General features: G+C 49.8%; 1 protein-coding gene across 6 annotated transcripts in view; it reads left to right on the top strand.

Annotated features, from left to right (window-relative positions):
• The window catches only part of LOC140905753 (uncharacterized), a 172,666-nt gene that overhangs the window by 69,157 nt on the left and 83,649 nt on the right, over nucleotides 1–19,860 (top strand). The gene's annotated exons all lie outside the window — the stretch shown is intronic.

The raw sequence follows: 19,860 nt of genomic DNA, 5'->3' as shown, positions 1-19,860 counted from the left end.
TGTAGGAATGAAATCAGGAGGGCCAAATCGCACCTGGAGCTGCAGCTAGCAAGAGATGTCAAGAGTAACAAGAAGGGTTTCTTCAGGTATGTTGGCAACAAGAAGAAAGCCAAGGAAAGTGTGGGCCCCTTAATGAATGAGGGAGGCAACCTAGTGACAGAGGATGTGGAAAAAGCTAATGTACTCAATGCTTTTTTTGCCTCTGTCTTCACGAACAAGGTCAGCTTCCAGACTGCTGCGCTGGGCATCACAACATGGGGAAGAGATGGCCAGCCCTCTGTGGAGAAAGAGGTGGTTAGGGACTATTTAGAAAAGCTGGACGTGCACAAATCCATGGGGCCGGACGAGTTGCATCCGAGAGTGCTAAAGGAATTGGAGGCTGTGATTGCAGAGCCATTGGCCATTATCTTTGAAAACTCGTGGCGAACGGGGGAAGTCCCAGATGACTGGGAAAAGGCTAATGTAGTGCCAATCTTTAAAAAAGGGGAAGAAGGAGGATCCTGGGAACTACAGGCCAGTCAGCCTCACCTCAGTCCCCGGAAAAATCATGGAGCAGGTCTTCAAAGAATCAATCCTGAAGCACTTACATGAGAGGAAAGTGATCAGGAACAGTCAGCATGGATTCACCAAGGGAAGGTCATGCCTGACTAATCTAATTGCCTTCTATGATGAGATTACTGGTTCTGTGGATGAAGGGAAAGCAGTGGATGTATTGTTTCTTGACTTGAGCAAAGCTTTTGACACGGTCTCCCACAGTATTCTTGTCAGCAAGTTAAAGAAGTATGGGCTGGATGAATGCACTGTAAGGTGGGTAGAAAGTTGGCTAGATTGTCGGGCTCAATGGGTAGTGATCAATGGCTCCATGTCTAGTTGGCAGCCGGTGTCAAGTGGAGTGCCCCAGGGGTCGGTCCTGGGGCCGCTTTTGTTCAAGATCTTCATAAATGATCTGGAGGATGGTGTGGATTGCACTCTCAGCAAATTTGCGGATGATACTAAACTGGGAGGAGTGGTAGATACGCTGGAGGGCAGGGATAGGATACAGAGGGACCTAGACAAATTGGAGGATTGGGCCAAAAGAAATCTGATGAGGTTCAACAAGGACAAGTGCAGAGTCCTGCAGTTAGGACGGAAGAATCCAATGCACGGCTACAGACTAGGGACCGAATGGCTCGGCAGCAGTTCTGCAGAGAAGGACCTATGGGTGACAGTGGACGAGAAGCTGGATATGAGTCAACAATGTGCCCTTGTTGCCAAGAAGGCCAATGGCATTTTGGGGTGTATAAGTAGGGGCATTGCCAGCAGATCGAGGGACGTGATTGTTCCCCTCTATTCGACACTGGTGAGGCCTCATCTGGAGTACTGTGTCCAGTTTTGGGCCCCACACTACAAGAAGGATGTGGAGAAATTGGAGAGAGTCCAGCGAAGGGGAACAAAAATGATTGGGGTCTGGAACAAATGACTTATGAGGAGAGGCTGAGGGAACTGGGATTGTTTAGTCTGCAGAAGAGAAGAATGAGGGGCGATTTGATAGCTGCTTTTAACTACCTGAAAGGTGGATCCAAAGAGGATGGATCTAGACTATTCTCAGTGATAGCAGATGACAGGACAAGGAGTAATGGTCTCAAGTTGCAGTGGAGGAGATTTAGGTTGGATATTAGGAAAAACTTTTTCACTAGGAGGTTAGTGAAACACTGGAATGCGTTACCTAGGGAGGTGGTGGAATCCCCTTCCTTAGAAGTTTTTAATGTCAGGCTTGACAAAGCCCTGGCTGGGATTATTTACTTGGGATTGGTCCTGCTCTGGGAAGGGGGTTTGACTAGATGGCCTCCAGAGGTCCCTTCCAACTGTGTTATTCTATGATTCTATGATTCTATGAAATGGTTGCAAAGTCCTTATATCAGGTTTGTAGCAGTGATGGAATAAACTGCTGGTTGGAAAATGTCTTTCTGGGAACTTCCAAAAGATTGGAAGGTCCTCAGTCCATTGTTCAAAGTACTCCTTTTAGATGTAAATCCACAGTCCAGAGAAGTGGAGCAGGGAAGAGGCAAAGTGGAGATGTCTCAGGTTCTTTTATATCCTTTGCCATGTGCATGGAAATGTACTGTCCCAAACAAAGCCCATGGCCCCTGTGCGTGGAAAGTTACTGACAAAGATGGAGTCTGAGGTCACATGTCCACATCACATTGTCCTTATATGTTTTGCTGAATCACAGAGGTAGCCATTGGCTCCTTGCTGCCTGAGGTATCTTCAATAAAGGCTATCTGAAGAGTTGATTCTTCTGCATGGCTTATCAACACTTAAATGGTTCATCAACACGGGGCTGGCAAGAGTGGCTGTAAAACTACCTTATGGGTGTCACCCCAAGAACAAACATATTTGAGGTACAAATACATAGCCAATATCCATAACTTCAGATACAATGATGATACATGGATTTGACCAGGATAATCACAGTTGACAGATTGTAACTTTTCCATTGACACCTTACATGATATACTTTGTATAAGATTTGTTGCAATTGTATAACAGTGTTGATAATATTGGTTATGGATAATCACTGAGCCCCCTGATCTACCAGCCTGGGCTCCCTCTCACACTGTGCTGCTGTGACAAGCTGCAAAGCCCTCCAGCCTGCACTTTCACCAGCATTCGCACAGGTAGGGACACACCCAGCTGCAGTTACACACAGGCTCTCTAACCACCAGCTTCCCAGCCTACGACCCCAGAGCAGTACCGGCCTGCCCTGGTCAAATCTGGCCACCACACAGGTTTAGTACCCAGTCCGCCTCTCCCTCAATGTGAAGAGAACAATGCACACTTGTGGTAACTAAGCAGAGATTCTCCCCAAGCACTCCAGTCAAAGCTCACTGGTTTAGATTAAAACAAAAATAAGTTTATTAACTACAAAAGATAGATTTTAAGTGATAATAAGGGATAGCAAACAGATCAAAGCAGATTACCAAGCAAATAAACAAAAAACGCAAACTAAGTTTAATATACTAAATAGATTGGATATGAATTTGCAGATTCTCACTCTAGAGATGATACAAGCAGGCAGCAGATTCTTAAGGGGCAAACTGCACTTGCTTTACAGCTTGGAGTCCCAGGTGTTTCATACACAGGCTAGAAATTCCTTTAGCCTGGGTTCAGAACATCCCCCGGTTCAGTCTTTGTTCCTCGGGTCTTTCCAGGAGTCTCTTGTGTGGGGAGTGAAGAAGAATCGATAATATCACTCCCTGCCTTATATAGCTTTAGTATACGGCAGGAACCCTTTGTTTCAAAGCTTGGTTCCCAGACTGGTCTTTGGAAAAATACTGACATCCCAAGATGGAGTCCAGCATCACGTGGCCTGGTCACATGTCCTTGTAGGGTCATAGCAGCCATTACTTACAGGGTGTCTGGAGTGTTCTCAGGAAGGCTCACCAGGTAGGAGATCAGCTTCTCCTAAATCCTATTCTCTTTCCTAATGGCCATTACCCTGAAGAGGCCCTTCCCCACCAGCTATCTAGACTGAAAGCATCTTATCTAGTGGGTGTTACCTAGGTGTACCTACATTTGAAATACAGATACACAGTCAATATTCATAACTTCAGATACAAAAATGATACATGCATACAAATAGGATAGTCATATTCAGCAAATCATAACTTTTCTAATGATACCTCACATGACTTATCTTGTACAAAATGCATCATAATTATGCTATAATCCTATCATAATAATATCACAGTGAAGAATATAGGGTGCAGTGTCAGAGTCATGACACCACTTTCCTGGCCCTATCCCTGTATCTCACGTGCCCACTCAACAGGCCCAGCCACTGTACTTGTCTCATACACACGAAAAGAGAACAAAGGAGGGAATGTGGCCCATGAAGAAGAGAATAAGCTTCAAATGCAAGATTGCTGTGGGTCTTTATAGCCTCAGATACTCTCACATCACTGAGTACTAAGCACACCTCTCCACCACATACAGCAGACATAAGAGTCAGGCTCTGACAAGGCAATGCCCTGAGCTCAACATTCCTCCCAGAGGGTCACTTGAGGGACAGGTGAAGCTGGGTACCAGAGAGCCCCTAATACTTCAGGTCACCCCACACACACAGGCAGGGAGTAACCATGAACAGAGCTGTGCTTGCCAGATTGTCTCCTGGGTTCTCTTTTTCTGAGAACTGATCTGAGAAAACAACCAAGCAAATTCTAAAGTCCACAGATGTGGACTCATATAGAAAGTGCAATGGAAAACAGTTTAACTGTGTAAGATAGAATCCGAAACTGGATTATAAACAGATGAAACCATATAAAAGTTCCACTTTTCTGTGAAAGCCCCACAGCTCCGGTGGACGGCGTGCAGCCTGCAGGGATGACCAGACTCTGAAGGAAGAATACACGTTGGATCTCTGAGCGGAATTAGCAGCCCCAAGGTACCGTGTTGTGTGTGAGTTTGAAACTTGGGTACAACATTTGAAAGAGGGGCTTGTAACAGTTGTGAAAGCATTGAAAATTCTCATCAGTGGTTTGTCAACAGCAGTGGGTGTTTTTACAGCCCCAACGTTCTGGGCACCTCACACTATGGCCAAGATTGTCAAAAGTGGGTTTGGGGGCCCAGCTTGACACAGCTCAAAGGCGCCTGACTCTCAGAATGTGCTGAGCACCCACCCCTGGAAATCAGGCCCCTTGAAGGGTCTCCAGTTGGGCACCTGAAAACTGAGGCACCCACAGTCACTAGCCACTTTTGAAAATCTTGGGCTAGAAATAGAACGACATGGTCCCACCTCAGATAGATCCAGGCTGAGCTGAGAATGACGTGAGGAATACGGGTACCCACCAGTAGGGAGGAATGGGGAACAGAAGGAGGAAGGTTACAGCCATAGAGCCCAGTTGGTGACGCAGTAACAGACACCTGCACGTCTTGGGAACTTAATCTGAACTTTTTATTTTTTATCTTTGATCGTGATTGAGGCCTCACTGTGTTAGGTGCTACACAGCCACATTGGACGTCCCTGTGTGCACACACACAAACACACACACAGACACAGCTTAGTCTTGTTTTTTTTTACTTAAATCATAATCAGTAATGTTGTTCACTGACTTCTTGTGGGAATCATGGAAGGAAACGTGAGAAGAGGGTGAGGACTCGGTGAACTGGATGGACAGGGCATTCCCAGAGTGGAAGGCACCACCAAGCACAAAGCTGGTTTGGCAGAAGCAGATGAATGGGCACTGAGACTGACATTACCGGTGCTGCAGAGGGGATGGCAGGTGCACTGGAATGCGTTACCTAGGGAGGTGGTGGAATCTCCTTCCCTAGAAGTTTTTAAGGTCAGGCTTGACAAAGCCCTGGCTGGGATGATTTAGTCGGGGATTGGTCCTGCTTTGAGCAGAGGGTTGGACTAGATGACCTCCTGCGGTCCCTTCCAACTCTGATATTCTATGATTCTATGATCCTGTGACGTGATAAGGGACTAAGGGGTGCAGACTGGGTATGAGGTGAGGACAAGAAGTTTGAACCACGTGCAGTGAAGTAGGGAAGAGCCAGTGGGGAGATCGAAAGAGGGAGTCGTCTGGTCAGAATGACAGGCTGGGAAGATTATTTTCGCAGCAGCGTCTTGCACTGGGGAGCTGTGATGTGGGTATCCGGGAGGCCAGAGAGGGGGAGGTTGCAGTAATTCACATTGAAGATGATCCAGGAGGACAAGAGGTTTAGCCGTGCCACTGCTGGGATGAGTCTGGCCACGGGCTGCAGCTGAGAGGGTGGCAAAGAGAGGGTTAATCTGTATTGATGTTATATAGGGAACAGTGACAAGACACAGTGCGCGCCGGGATGTGAAGCATCTGATATCGCGGTGTGACATTCTGGGGATCCCCCAGAGCAGTCAGGGGGTCTGTCACCATCTGCCTGTGACCGTGGGTCCCTTAATCCTGTGTGGCTCTGGCTCGGAGCTCTGGCACCAGCATCCAGCCCACAGGCAGAAAGGTCTCACCCTGGCTTCCAGCAGCCTCGTTATCCCTGCAGGGTGACCCCACCAGCCCTTCCAGTCCCAAGCATCCCCAAATCCGCCTACCCCGAGTTCTTCACTACCAGACCTGGGGACTTTTCCACTCTGGTTCCTCACCCCAAAGGCCTGAAGCCAGCCCCCCAGTTCTCAGTTCACTTTGGGACACACTCCACACCGTTTGCACACTAGAGACCCATCATTTGTCTCTCCTGGGTTGTACAATGCGAGGTGCTGGGGGTTAGTCTTGTCTGGCTGGGGAGGCAGCTCCTCCCTGCCTGGCTGGCCACCACCCTGCTGGGAGTGGGAGGTGAAGCTTTAGGAACCAGCTCCAGACTCTACATACACGATACATAAATCCCTAAGCACAGCCTGGATCCATCTCGCACAGTGATCAGTAAATAGAGAACATCACAGGCTTTCAGAAAAGAGCTCACTCAACATTATTATACACAATAGCATTGTACAGTTAATTAGTTAATTCCATTGCTTATTCTTTGGGGTTCAGACCCCCTGTTCTGCCCTTGGGGTGTCTGGACCCTGAGTGGGGGCAGCATATGAACCTAGATTTCAGTGGGGCAGTAGCTGCATGGTAGTTAAGGTTGAGACTCGTACTGGTTAATAGCAGATTTTTCTAAGTGCTCTAAAATCCCCCTGCACACTCAATTGCCTGGAAAATTGCTGCGATACCAATTTTTTTTTACAGTTCTTAGAACTCTTTTGTGCACAGAACTGGGGCTCAGACTATTGCTCTAATGCACCCCAAACTAATATCCTGCAGTCAGGTTTCAACTCAGATAACACCTGGCGCCCACTTCCCCTCTGGGGAGGCAGGATTCTGAAAGCCAGCTCTCCAAGGTGGCTCAAGCCTGGCTGATGAGCGAGAGAGTGAGCTGTGGCAGGCGCAGCTGAGTGAAAAGCGCGCTGAGCCCATCCCTTGTAGAGCACTTCAGGGGAACGTGCTACAGACATCGAACTGTGGGCCCTACCCACCAATTATACGCTGCAGTCTGGCTCTCCGCACGCTTCAGGGCATGCCGGTTCTTGCTGTTCTGTCGGCTCCGGGTGATGGCTGCAGGGCAGCTGCTTTTCAAACTTTTGCCCCGGGGGCAGATCTTTTTCATTAAGAACGGATATTTCAGAATGCCCTAAAATCCATGAGCACGCTCAGATTGGTTTGAAAACCACAGCGGCTCATCAGGGCCAGGGGCAGACTCAGTGGTGTGAAGCCTTGGAAACAAGCAGAGAGAACCAGAGGTCCTGGTGATGTCAAGGAATTTTGACGTGATTGGAATAACAGAGACTTGGTGGGATAACTCACATGACTGGAGTACTGTCATGGATGGGTATAAACTGTTCAGGAAGGACAGGCAGGGCAGAAAAGGTGGGGGAGTAGCACTGTATGTAAGGAAGCAGTATGACTGCTCAGAGCTCCGGTACGAAACTGCAGAAAAACCTGAGTGTCTCTGGATTAAGTTTAGAAGTGTGTGCAACAAGGGTGATGTCGTGGTGGGAGTCTGCTATAGACCACCGGACCAGGGGGATGAGGTGGACGAGGCTTTCTTCCGGCAGCTTGCAGAAGCTACTAGATCGCATGCCCTGGTTCTCATCGGTGACTTTAATTTTCATAGAATCATAGAATCATAGAATATCAGGGTTGGAAGGGACCCCAGAAGGTCATCTAGTCCAACCCCCTGCTCAAAGCAGGACCAATTCCCAGTTAAATAATCCCAGCCAGGGCTTTGTCAAGCCTGACCTTAAAAACCTCTAAGGAAGGAGATTCTACCACCTCCCTAGGTAACGCATTCCAGTGTTTCACCACCCTCTTAGTGAAAAAGTTTTTCCTAATATCCAATCTAAACCTCCCCCACTGCAACTTGAGACCATTACTCCTCGTTCTGTCATCTGCTACCATTGAGAACAGTCTAGAGCCATCCTCTTTGGAACCCCCTTTCAGGTAGTTGAAAGCAGCTATCAAATCCCCCCTCATTCTTCTCTTCTGCAGGCTAAACAATCCCAGCTCCCTCAGCCTCTCCTCATAAGTCATGTGTTCCAGTCCCCTAATCATTTTTGTTGCCCTTTGCTGGACTCTCTCCAATTTATCCACATCCTTCTTGAAGTGTGGGGCCCAAAACTTGACACAGTACTCCAGATGAGGCCTCACCAATGTCGAATAGAGGGGAACGATCACGTCCCTCGATCTGCTCGCTATGCCCCTACTTATACATCCCAAAATGCCATTGGCCTTCTTGGCAACAAGGGCACACTGCTGACTCATATCCAGCTTCTCGTCCACTGTCACCCCTAGGTCCTTTTCCGCAGAAAAGATACCTTTTCCTGATATCTGCTGAGAGAGCAATACAGCGGAGCATAGACAATCCAGGAAGTTTTTGGAAAGCGTAGGGGACAATTTCCTGGTGCAAGTGCTAGAGGAGCCAACTAGGGGGGGAGCTTTTCTTGACCTGCTGCTCACAAACCGGGAAGAATTAGTGGGGGAAGCAAAAGTGGATGAGAATCTGGGAGGCAGTGACCATGAGTTGGTCGAGTTCAGGATCCTGACACAGGGAAGAAAGGTAAGCAGCAGGATTCGGACCCTGGACTTCAGGAAAGCAGACTTCGACTCCCTCAGGGAACGGATGGCCAGGATCCCCTGGGGGACTAACATGAAGGGGAAAGGAGTCCAGGAGAGCTGGCTGTATTTCAAGGTATCCCTGTTGAGGTTACAGGGACAAACCATCCCGATGTGTCGAAAGAATAGTAAATATGGTAGGCGATCAGCTTGGCTTAACGGTGAAATCCTAGTGGATCTTAAACATAAAAAAGAAGCTTACAAGAAGTGGAAGGTTGGACATATGACCAGGGAAGAGTATAAAAATATTGCTCAGGCATGTAGGAATGAAATCAGGAGGGCCAAATCGCACCTGGAGCTGCAGCTAGCAAGAGATGTCAAGAGTAACAAGAAGGGTTTCTTCAGGTATGTTGGCAACAAGAAGAAAGCCAAGGAAAGTGTGGGCCCCTTAATGAATGAGGGAGGCAACCTAGTGAGAGAGGATGTGGAAAAAGCTAATGTACTCAATGCTTTTTTTGCCTCTGTCTTCACGAACAAGGTCAGCTTCCAGACTGCTGCGCTGGGCATCACAACATGGGGAAGAGATGGCCAGCCCTCTGTGGAGAAAGAGGTGGTTAGGGACTATTTAGAAAAGCTGGACGTGCACAAATCCATGGGGCCGGACGAGTTGCATCCGAGAGTGCTAAAGGAATTGGAGGCTGTGATTGCAGAGCCATTGGCCATTATCTTTGAAAACTCGTGGCGAACGGGGGAAGTCCCAGATGACTGGGAAAAGGCTAATGTAGTGCCAATCTTTAAAAAAGGGAAGAAGGAGGATCCTGGGAACTACAGGCCAGTCAGCCTCACCTCAGTCCCCGGAAAAATCATGGAGCAGGTCTTCAAAGAATCAATCCTGAAGCACTTACATGAGAGGAAAGTGATCAGGAACAGTCAGCATGGATTCACCAAGGGAAGGTCATGCCTGACTAATCTAATTGCCTTCTATGATGAGATTACTGGTTCTGTGGATGAAGGGAAAGCAGTGGATGTATTGTTTCTTGACTTGAGCAAAGCTTTTGACACGGTCTCCCACAGTATTCTTGTCAGCAAGTTAAAGAAGTATGGGCTGGATGAATGCACTGTAAGGTGGGTAGAAAGTTGGCTAGATTGTCGGGCTCAATGGGTAGTGATCAATGGCTCCATGTCTAGTTGGCAGCCGGTGTCAAGTGGAGTGCCCCAGGGGTCGGTCCTGGGGCCGCTTTTGTTCAAGATCTTCATAAATGATCTGGAGGATGGTGTGGATTGCACTCTCAGCAAATTTGCGGATGATACTAAACTGGGAGGAGTGGTAGATACGCTGGAGGGCAGGGATAGGATACAGAGGGACCTAGACAAATTGGAGGATTGGGCCAAAAGAAATCTGATGAGGTTCAACAAGGATAAGTGCAGGGTCCTGCACTTAGGACGGAAGAACCCAATGCACAGCTACAGACTAGGGACCGAATGGCTAGGCAGCAGTTCTGCGGAAAAGGACCTAGGGGTGACAGTGGACGAGAAGCTGGATATGAGTCAGCAGTGTGCCCTTGTTGCCAAGAAGGCCAATGGCATTTTGGGATGTATAAGTAGGGGCATAGCGAGCAGATCAAGGGACGTGATCATCCCCCTCTATTCGACATTGGTGAGGCCTCATCTGGAGTACTGTGTCCAGTTTTGGGCCCCACACTAGAAGAAGGATGTGGATAAATTGGAGAGAGTCCAGCGAAGGGGAACAAAAATGATTAGGGGACTGGAACACATGACTTATGAGGAGAGTCTGAGGGAAATGGGATTGTTTAGTCTTCAGAAGAGAAGAATGAGGGGGGATTTGATAGCTGCTTTCAACTACCTGAGAGGTGGTTCCAGAGAAGATGGTTCTAGACTATTCTCAGTGGTAGAAGAGGACAGGACAAGGAGTAATGGTCTCAAGTTGCAGTGGGGGAGGTTTAGGTTGGATATTAGGAAAAACTTTTTCACTCGGAGGGTGGTGAAACACTGGAATGCGTTACCTAGGGAGGTGGTGGAATCTCCTTCCTTAGAAGTTTTTAAGGTCAGGCTTGACAAAGCCCTGGCTGGGATGATTTAATTGGGGATGGGTCCTGCTTTGAGCAGGGGGTTGGACTAGATGACCTCCTGAGGTCCCTTCCAACCCTGATATTCTATGATTCTATTATTCTAATTTGGGGTGGTTTGAAAAAGGGCTTCCTCAGATATAGCCACATAGTAATTAGCTGAATTTAATATTCAAATTGCTGTAAAACCCATGTGGAGAGGGAAATTGTCCTCGGAATGGGTGTGCCACAACTGGAAATGCGGGAGTGTTAGTGATACAAAGTTGGGGTGGTTTGATCAAGGGACTCACAAGATACAGTTTTCTCCCTTCTCAAAATGAGCTGCTAATAAAAATGTCAGATGCTTGTATCTTTTTAGAGGTAATGCTACAGAAAAATAAGGCTCTTACCTTCCTAATGGTTTATATCACTGGATTGCCCCTGAGCTCAGCTACTGAATTGTACAAAGGACCAGGTTAGAAATATTTAAAATCAGAGGCAGCGCTAGGGGCGGCTTGCAGGACCTATAGCAACCCCCGTAGCCACCCCACAGCAGCTGCTGCTCTCCAGCCACCCAGCTCTGAAGGCGGAGTGGAGAGCGCGGTGGCTGCTGGCTGAGTGCTCAGTTCTAGCAGCAGCAAAGAAGTAAGCTGGGGCAGGGGGGTCAGGGAGCCCAACAACAGCCCATGTCCCAGCCCACCAGGCAGGCCACCCAGGGCAGGGAGAGGGGCCAGGGCTCCCCACGGTGGCCTGGATTGACCTGCTCTGGGCTGGGCTCCTGCACCCTGTGCCCTGCAGTCACAGCTCCCCAAGGCCTCTGTTGGCCCCAGAGCCAGGTCCCCCCAGAAGGCTCTTACTGGCTGTGAGCAGCAAATGCCCTACACTGCCCAGCTCCGGCTTCCGGCCTCCAACCTGGCCAGAGCGTGGGGCCTTGGGGGAAGGGAGAGGAGGAGGCAGGGCCGGCACTTACCTGAGGAGGAGCAGGGGACAGGGCCATGTAGAGGAGAGGGGTGGGGCCTTGAGGCGAGGGGGGGGCACAGCCCCTGCAATTTTCTGTCTAGCCCACCTCAGTCCCCTCACCATCGGGAAGAGGCTGGTGCTGCCCCTGTTTAAAATATTATTGCCCTATGAAGCTTTGGCCCCTCTGCTTTCAGAGAGTTGGCACTGCTGCAAGCTATCCATTCCTCAGAGAACCTCCTTGAGCAGCCCTATTAATAATCAGCTGGCTCGGGGAACAAGTGCTGCTTTTTGACTCAAAGGGCCATGAGTTCAAAACTGGTCCTTGTGAGAGTTTCCTGCTGTGCGCACCGGGCCTTTGTGTGCTGGGGCCAAGGGGTTTCCCTTTGGCAGTGTGAGCGGTGTGTCTTCTTTTGAGGAAGTTCGGCACCTTACATGTGCACCCTTGCCACCTCCCCAGGGACAGTCTGATGGGCAGTGCTGTGTAGGCAATACGAAGCCCAGTGGGAGGTGCAGGTATTGATAAATTGGGTAGTCAGTTGCTTAATCACACATACCAGATAATATCAGCAAGGTTTATTGCTAGAAGTCAATAATAGAACACATGCTTCCCAGAGGAGACCCATGGGCCCCTCCCCAGGTCACAGGGGGAGGGCAAGGGCCCAGCATAGCACCCAGGGGTGAGTGTGGATGGAATGAGATGAGTATCTGTGCTGCTAACCACTCCCACCCTGGGAGTTTGTTTAGACACAGCGGGAAGCAGGGTGATTAAGATAACAGAAGGCTTGTCATTAAATTAAATTAAGGATCCTTAGATGATCCTGAAAGCATTGCCAGGCACTCCAGTTAAAAGATAGGAAACAAAGGGGAGGAATAAACGGCCAGTTTTCACAATGGAGAAAGGTAAATGTTGGTGTCCCTTAGGGGGTCTGCACTGGGACAACTGCTTGTTCAACATATTCATAAAAGATCTGGAAAAAGAGGTAATCAGTGAGGTGGCAAAATGTGCAGACGATACAAAATTACTCAGGATAGTTAAGTCCAAAGCAGACTGCGAAGAGCTACAAAAGGATCTCTCAAAACGTGCAGGACTTGGCAACAAAATGGCAGATGAAATTCAATGTTAAATGCAAAGTAATGCACGTGGAAAAATATAATCCCAACTATCCATACAAAATGATGGTGCCTAAATTCAGTGGTAGCCATGCTAGTCTGTATCAGCAAAATAAAACGAGGAGTCTTTGTGGCACCTTAGAGACTAACAAATTTATTTGGGCATAAGCTTTCGTGGGCTAAAACCCACTTCATCAGATGTATGAAGTAAAAAAAACAGGAGCAGATATAAATACATGAAAGGATGGGGGTTGCTTTACCAAGTGTGAGGTCAGTCTAACAAGATAAATCAATTAACAGCAGGACAGCAAGGGAGGAAAAATAACTTCTGAAGTGGTATGAGAGTGGCCCATTATAGACAGTTGACAAGAAGGTGTGAGTAACAGTAGGGAGAAATAAGTATTGGGGTGTGAAGAAGTGGGACTGTTCTTGATGTTTCCTCTGGGTAGTGTGGGGGTGCCTCAGTTTCCCCTAGGCAGTTCTTGGGTATCTAGGTGGTGGGGTAAGGGTGTACGATCGTTGCAGAGCCCTAGAGGGCATGTGTGTGCAGGGGTCTGGACACAGAGAATGGCCAACACCCTGTTTCCTGGCCACTAATGGCCTGGCCCTTCCTCCCTGCAAGGTGAGAGCTGAAGGGTTGGAGAACAAAGGAATCAGGTGACCTACTGGCCCGGGAAAGGGACAAAGCCCAGAGGAGGGGGGGCTGGAGAGAGTTTCAGTTTGGGGCTGGCTGGAGACATGGAGTGAAGTACAGACGGGGTTGTCTGGCTCACTGCCCCCCAGAATGGGCCCGGCTGAGGGGTCCTGTTCTCTGCACCTACAAGCTCTGTGTTAGACCATGTTCCTGTCGTCTAATAAACCTTCTGTTTTACTGGCTGGCTGAGAGTCCCGTCTGATGCGGAGTTGGGGGGCAGGACCCTCTGGCTTCCCCAGGACCCCGCCTGGGCAGACTCGCTGTTGGAAGCGCACGGAGGGGCAGAGGATGCTGAATGCTCCGAGGTCAGACCCAGGAAGGTGGAAGCTGGGTGAGCTGTGTGTCCTGCAGACAGGCTGCTCGCAGAAAGGAGACTTCCCCAGAGTCCCGACTGGCTTCGTAGGGAGCAGTTCCAGAGCATTGCCCGGGGACTCCGTGACATGGGGAAGTTAAATTTAGGTTTTGTAATGACCCAACCACTCCCAGTCTCAATTCAGGCCTAATCTGATGGTATCTAGTTTGCAAATTAATTCCAGTTCTGCAGCTTCATGTTGGAGTCTGTTTTTGAAGTTTTTTTGTACCCATCAAGAAAGAGATCTTGGAATCATTTGCATAAGAATCCTTCTCACTGTGTCTGGATCATCCCGAACTCACTCTCCAGCTTCAGAAGACCTAAAACTTATCTCCAGTCATCAATGGAGAAGACCCAACTGTGACGAAGTGGGACTGTTCTTAATGTTTCCTCTGAATAGTGTGGGGGTGCCTTACTTTCCCCTAGGCAGTTCTTAAGTATCTAGGTGGTGGGGTAAGGGTGTATGATCATTGCAGAGCCCTAGAGGGCATGTGTGTGCAGGAGTGTGGACATAGAGAATGCCCGACACCCTGTTTCCTGGCAACTGTTGGCCTGGGCCCTTCCCCGCTGCAAGGTGAGAGCTAAAGGGTTGGAGAACAAAGGAATCAGGTGACCTCCTGGCCCGGGGAAAGGGACAAAGCCCAGAGGAGGAGGGGCTGGAGGGAGTTTCAGGTTGGGTCTGGCTGGGACATGGAGTGAAGGGCAGATGTGGTTGTCTGGCTCACTGCCCCCCAAAATGGACCCAGCTGAGGGGTCCTGTTCTCTGCACCTGCAAGCTCTGTGTTAGACCATGTTCCTGTCGTCTAATAAACCTTCTGTTTTACTGGCTGGCTGAGAGTCCCGTCTGACTGCGGAGTTGGGGGGCAGGACCCTCTGGCTTCCCCAGGACCCCGCCTGGGTGGACTCGCTGTGGGAAGCACACGGAGGGGCAGAGGAGGCTGAAGGCTCCGAGGTCAGACCCAGGAAGGTGGGAGCCGGGTGAGCTGTGTGTCCTGCAGACAGGCTGCTCCCAGAGAGGAGACTTCCCCAGAGTCCTGACTGGCTTCATGGGGAGCAGTTCCAGAGCATCGACCAGGGACTCCGTGACACCAACTGAATAGTGTAGCTGTCCTTAACATGCAGGCCACGCGGGTCACATGCCCTGCCCCCCATTTAGCTGGTGCCCGCCTTCGTGTCCCTCCCAATAGTTGCCCGTCGCTTCTCCTTGGGCAGGCTAGCTCTCCCTCCCGCCTCTTCCACCCATGGTCTCGCCCACACTCCACCCCAGGCCCTGCCCTCTGAGCCCAATTCACCATGTCCCTCCTCCCTCTCTGCTCATGCTCCCCCATCCCTCCTCCCACCAGAGCTCCACAATTCTCCCCCTGCTCCTCGATTCCCCTGTATTGCCCCATCCCCCTGGCAGGGCACTCATTGTCCCCACTCCTCCATCTCATCCTGCCCCCTGCATCTCCCTTTCCCTTCCCCTTCCCCTTCCCCTTCCCCTGCCTTAACACACCCAATTCCCCTTGAATCCCCTCTCGCCCACACCCCCGACCAGCTGATGTGCGGATTGTCCCTGCAAGAGGCGCACGGGGCTGCCCTGCTCCAGAGGACACAGGCTCCAGAATACCACTTTCCAAAGCAGTAGCAACTTTCCCTTTAGATTCAGAGCAAGGGGGTTTGGTAGAAGAAATTAAAGGCTCGTCAGCAAAACTCTGATACCTCGGAAGTAATCTCTTCCGTAGAGTCTCTTTCACCTAAGCCAATAAAGCCAGTCTCTTAACATACAAAGGGGAGCAGTAAAACTGTGTTTGAAAGGAACATTCTCGGTTTCTTGTTTTAAATGACACACGAAGGGTAACTGTGCGCAAATGTTGCACTTTGCTGTCCAAGCTGTTAGTGCGTCTGATCAAGCCAATATTGGCTTGTTATAAGCAGAGTTGGCTTATAGTTTCTGAGGGTTGCTTGTTGGCTTGTTTTGGGTTTCTCTGTCTTGTCTGGGTTACAGATTGTTGTAATAAGCCATAAATCCAGTGTCTTTGTTCAGTCCATGATTTCTACTTTCTAGCAAAGTTCACTAGCGGATTTGGATAATTTTTGGTTGTGCCCAGAACGGGTCCAAGTTCCACACACACCCACACACACACACCCACACACACACACCTGCCTAAGGCTCTGGGAAGGAGTTTGGGTGCAGGAGGGGGTTCGGGGTCTGGGAGGAAGATTGGGTACAGAAAGGGGTTTGGGGTCTGGGATGGGGCAGGGGGTTAGAGTGCAGGAGGGGGGCCAGGGCTTGGCCAGTGCTGGCTCCCAGAAGTGACCCACATACCCCTCCGGCAGCAGCTTGGCTCTCGGGGCAGGGGCAGCACGCAGAGACACACGCACACACCCAGGGGCCGCAGCGACGTGCCAGCCACTTCCAGGAGCGTTGCAGAGTAGGCGGCAGGAAGCCACCTTAGCCCTGCCCTGCTGCCGGTGGCCCCTGGGCCCTTTTAAATTGCTCAGGGGTGGCGGGGGGGGGGGGGCCGGAGACACTCTGGGGAAGGCACAAGTGGCTGGGAGAGAGGCCTGGCCCTGAACATTGATAGAGCTGGGCCCCTGGGCCCTAAATGTTCCTGGAGCAGGGGCACCATGGGCCCATATAACTCGCCAGCCTGGCAAAGTTATGAATTTAAGCTCCCGGGCTTGTCTTGTGAAGGTGTTGTGCAGGTTTCCTTTGAGGATGAGGGCAGAGAAGTCAGATACAGAGGGATCATTTTGTGAAAAGTGTCCTCCCACAGGTGATGTTGTTTTTTCTCTATTATCATTTTCCTGTGTGAGTTCATTCGAGAGGGTAGAGATTGTCTGGTTTCACCCACATCCTGACAGAAGTCTTTCCTCAGCCCCCTCTTCTGGCCTTCTAACAACCCCCCCAACCTCTCCAAGCTCGCCATCAGAAGCCAGCTCCCCACAGACCAGGATTCACCCACTCGAAGCAGCACCAGACCCTGCCAGAGCAACAGAGGGAAAGTCCGATATTTTGATTTCAGTTTTCATCCTGAATCAGGACAAAGTCAAAATATCAAAAATTTTCACAGAATCTAAAGTTCCAAAAGATTTTGACTTAGAACATTCCCAGCTCAAAACGTTCCTTTTAGGTTTGTTGGACCAAATTGTAACATTTTGTTTCAGCTCAGCTCAACACTGAACGGCGACCGCCCTCATTACTGTGGTGTCTCGTGTCCCCATTCTCCCCTACGGCCGGGCTTCCCAGCAAACTACATCTCCCTTGGTGCACCGTGGCTATTCAGCCAGAGGGGAGATCACAGTGTATCATGGGAGATGTAGTCCAGCCAGGGAGTTGAGCCCATAGGGTTACTGGGGGCAGGAAGCACCAAAACAACAACTTCCCTGAGGCACTGGAGTAGCTCAGGTGGACCCAGACTAATGTCAAATTGACGCAAAACAAAATGTTTTGTTTGGGTCCCACAGCCTGAAATGTTTCAATTCAGGACGAGCAAAGCCAAAAAATAAATATTTTTGTTTCATTTTCCTGATGGAAAAATAATAAAAATTCAGCAAAATCAGTTTTTCTCACAGGAAGTTTCAGTTTTGCAGAAACCACATTTTCTATCTGGGGTGGGGTGTCCACCCCACACAAGGCCTGAAAGGAGTAAATTAGGCCAATTAAACTTAGGTTGTGCCTGGAGAAAACCTTGGGAGTGCTAAGGCCTAACTGCAGGTGAAGTCCAGCTGGGAGAGGAGCTGAGCGGGATCTATAAAGGGAGGAAGTTGGCCGGCTGGGAGAGAAGGAGGAGGCCAGAGGTTGCACGCGCTGATACAAGAGAGAAGAGCAGGAAGCTGTACCGTGACACAAGGAAGCCGTCCAGGGAAGGAGCAGCGAGGGGTGGGAAAGAAGAAGCCCAGAGCTGCTGACTTTGAGGGTCTCTGGACAGGAATCTGGTGCAGAGGGCAAGTCCAGGTTACCCCACCAGCCACTGAGGGAGTGGCGCAGACCAAGCAGTGGGGAGCAGACTGCCAGGGACAGTTTTCCTTAAAGGATTTGGAATACCCTGGAATTTTAATGTGACTTGGCCGGAGGGCTAAGCCTGGACGAGGAAAGGGCTGCTGCTCCCGGTGCCAGGGAGGCCATGCTGTCACTGAGGGGAACAACGGCCTGAGTAGCCGCAGGAAGGGGCGTCAGCCCAGGTGGCAGAGCTCATTCCTCAGAAGAGCCCCGAGGAGGCTCCACTGAGCCGTGAGCGGACCAACCCTGTCACACTGTCCAAGAACAAAACATTCAGACAGAAGGTTCCTGGCCAGCTCTAGAAATAGCTAGGAGCAGGACCAGCTGACACAGTGTTGAAAACACGTCTCCTTTTCTACACTAGTTTAAAAACGTAGTAACCACAACTGATCAAAACTTCCAGTTGAATGGTTTTCCAATAGAAAATGCTGATTGCAAGGATCAGCATCTTCCACGGGAACGTGTCAGTTCAGGGGAACGTTCTTCCTCCTCCTGCCGGGCTGCTGCGGGTATCTAGGGAATACATTGTGTTTCAGGGACACCAAAACAGCAGCCCGGGTAGCTGGAACATTTAGGTATTTCCAAAATAAAATGTATCAGACTTTTAGTCCCAGTAAAAATTTCCAGTTTTTGGCTTTCGGTCCTGACTGAGGATGAAACATTTTTCAAAAACTCAAAGTTTTTTATAGGATGGAAATTCTGTTTCCTGGCCAAATAACAAAACCATCCCAGCTTCCCCCGTGCTATTCACCTACTGGATACGGTGATCATTCTCTGTAGTGAGGGCAGGACTACAGGATTCATTGTGCGAAATGCACAGGCACAGAATTAAATGTATTAACAATATGACAAATCGTCACTAGTGATTTAAAAGCTCAGGGTCCAAATCACTCTTGTCCTGCACCCTGTGTAGTCACTTATACCAGTGCAAGGTGGGTGTGAAACACGACCATTCTGACCGGCAGCATTTCACACCCACTCTCAGCTCACTTCGCTCTGGTGTCTCCATAGCGTGCAGAGCTGCAGTGAATCAAGTCCCTTGTCCTCACCCTCCAGGCCCTGCTTGTTCTCTTCCCTGCCTACATCTCTCCTCACACTGTCTCCTAGTCCCCTCTTCTTACCGCTTCCTTCGTTCCTAACGGCTTAGATCCTGAGTCTCCCCTGCCTGGTGCCTGCGTCATTTTTGACACCTAGTGGGTTTAAAATGCTACTAGATCAGAGTGGAAGCGTTTCATACTCACTTTGTAGGGGCGTCAATGATAGCTGTAAAGCAGTGGAGAATCAGGCCATGGTCTCCTACCCCAGTCTGCCTTATGCTGTCCAACCATCTCCTTCTCTCCCCCTTCAACTTTCTCCTTTAAACCCACTTCTTCCAGCAATCCTGCCCTAGCTGATCTCACCAACGAGCTTTCCACATTCACATTTCCCTTCACTGTTGCCCAGTGCTCTGTGTTTACACTAGACAGTGAGATCACTGAAGTCCCCCAGTCATGTCAGTAGCATCAAAATGATGCACAGAAGAGCAAAACTAGCCCTTTTGCCAGGTTTCTACAAGGACTAGTTACTGTTGGGAATCAGTTTCAGGGGCCTCAGTATGATGCACCTGAGTGTGTGTCAGGAAGTGACACAGAACCATGCTCACAAACTCACACTTCCAGTGTGATGAACCAAACTCACCTGGTCGGAGAGGTGTGAAGTCCGCAGCCAAGGAGAAGCGTTTGACTCTGCGCCCTGGAGGATTTCAGTGTAACGCGAGTTATTTCTTGCAGGTGAGACACAGAGGAAAGGGTTTGGACGTTAAACCATGGCCATGTCAGCTGAGACCATTGAGATGCCGGCTCTGGGCCGCCCTTTCCAGCTGGGGATGCTGTACGACTGCCGCAAAGATGCCCTTATCCCAGGTAATTCCCCAGCTGTAGCCCTGAACTCAGGAGTGAAAGGAGGAAAGGGTCACCGTCCGAACCCCTTCATACCTGAGAATGAGCCAAGTGTGCTTTGAGTGGCCCTGCTTATGGGTATTATGGAAAAGGCCCAGCACATTCCCCCAGGGTCAGGGTCTGAAGTAACTGGAGGTACGTGCCTTGGGCTGGTGACCTGCTGCCATTTGTTCTAGATCATGTAGAACTAAA

This window comes from Lepidochelys kempii, chromosome 2 (genome assembly GCF_965140285.1).
Source record: "Lepidochelys kempii isolate rLepKem1 chromosome 2, rLepKem1.hap1, whole genome shotgun sequence".
NCBI lineage: Eukaryota > Metazoa > Chordata > Testudines > Cheloniidae > Lepidochelys > Lepidochelys kempii.
Note: the sequence above shows the minus strand (reverse complement) of the source record. Positions and strands in the feature narration are given on the sequence as shown.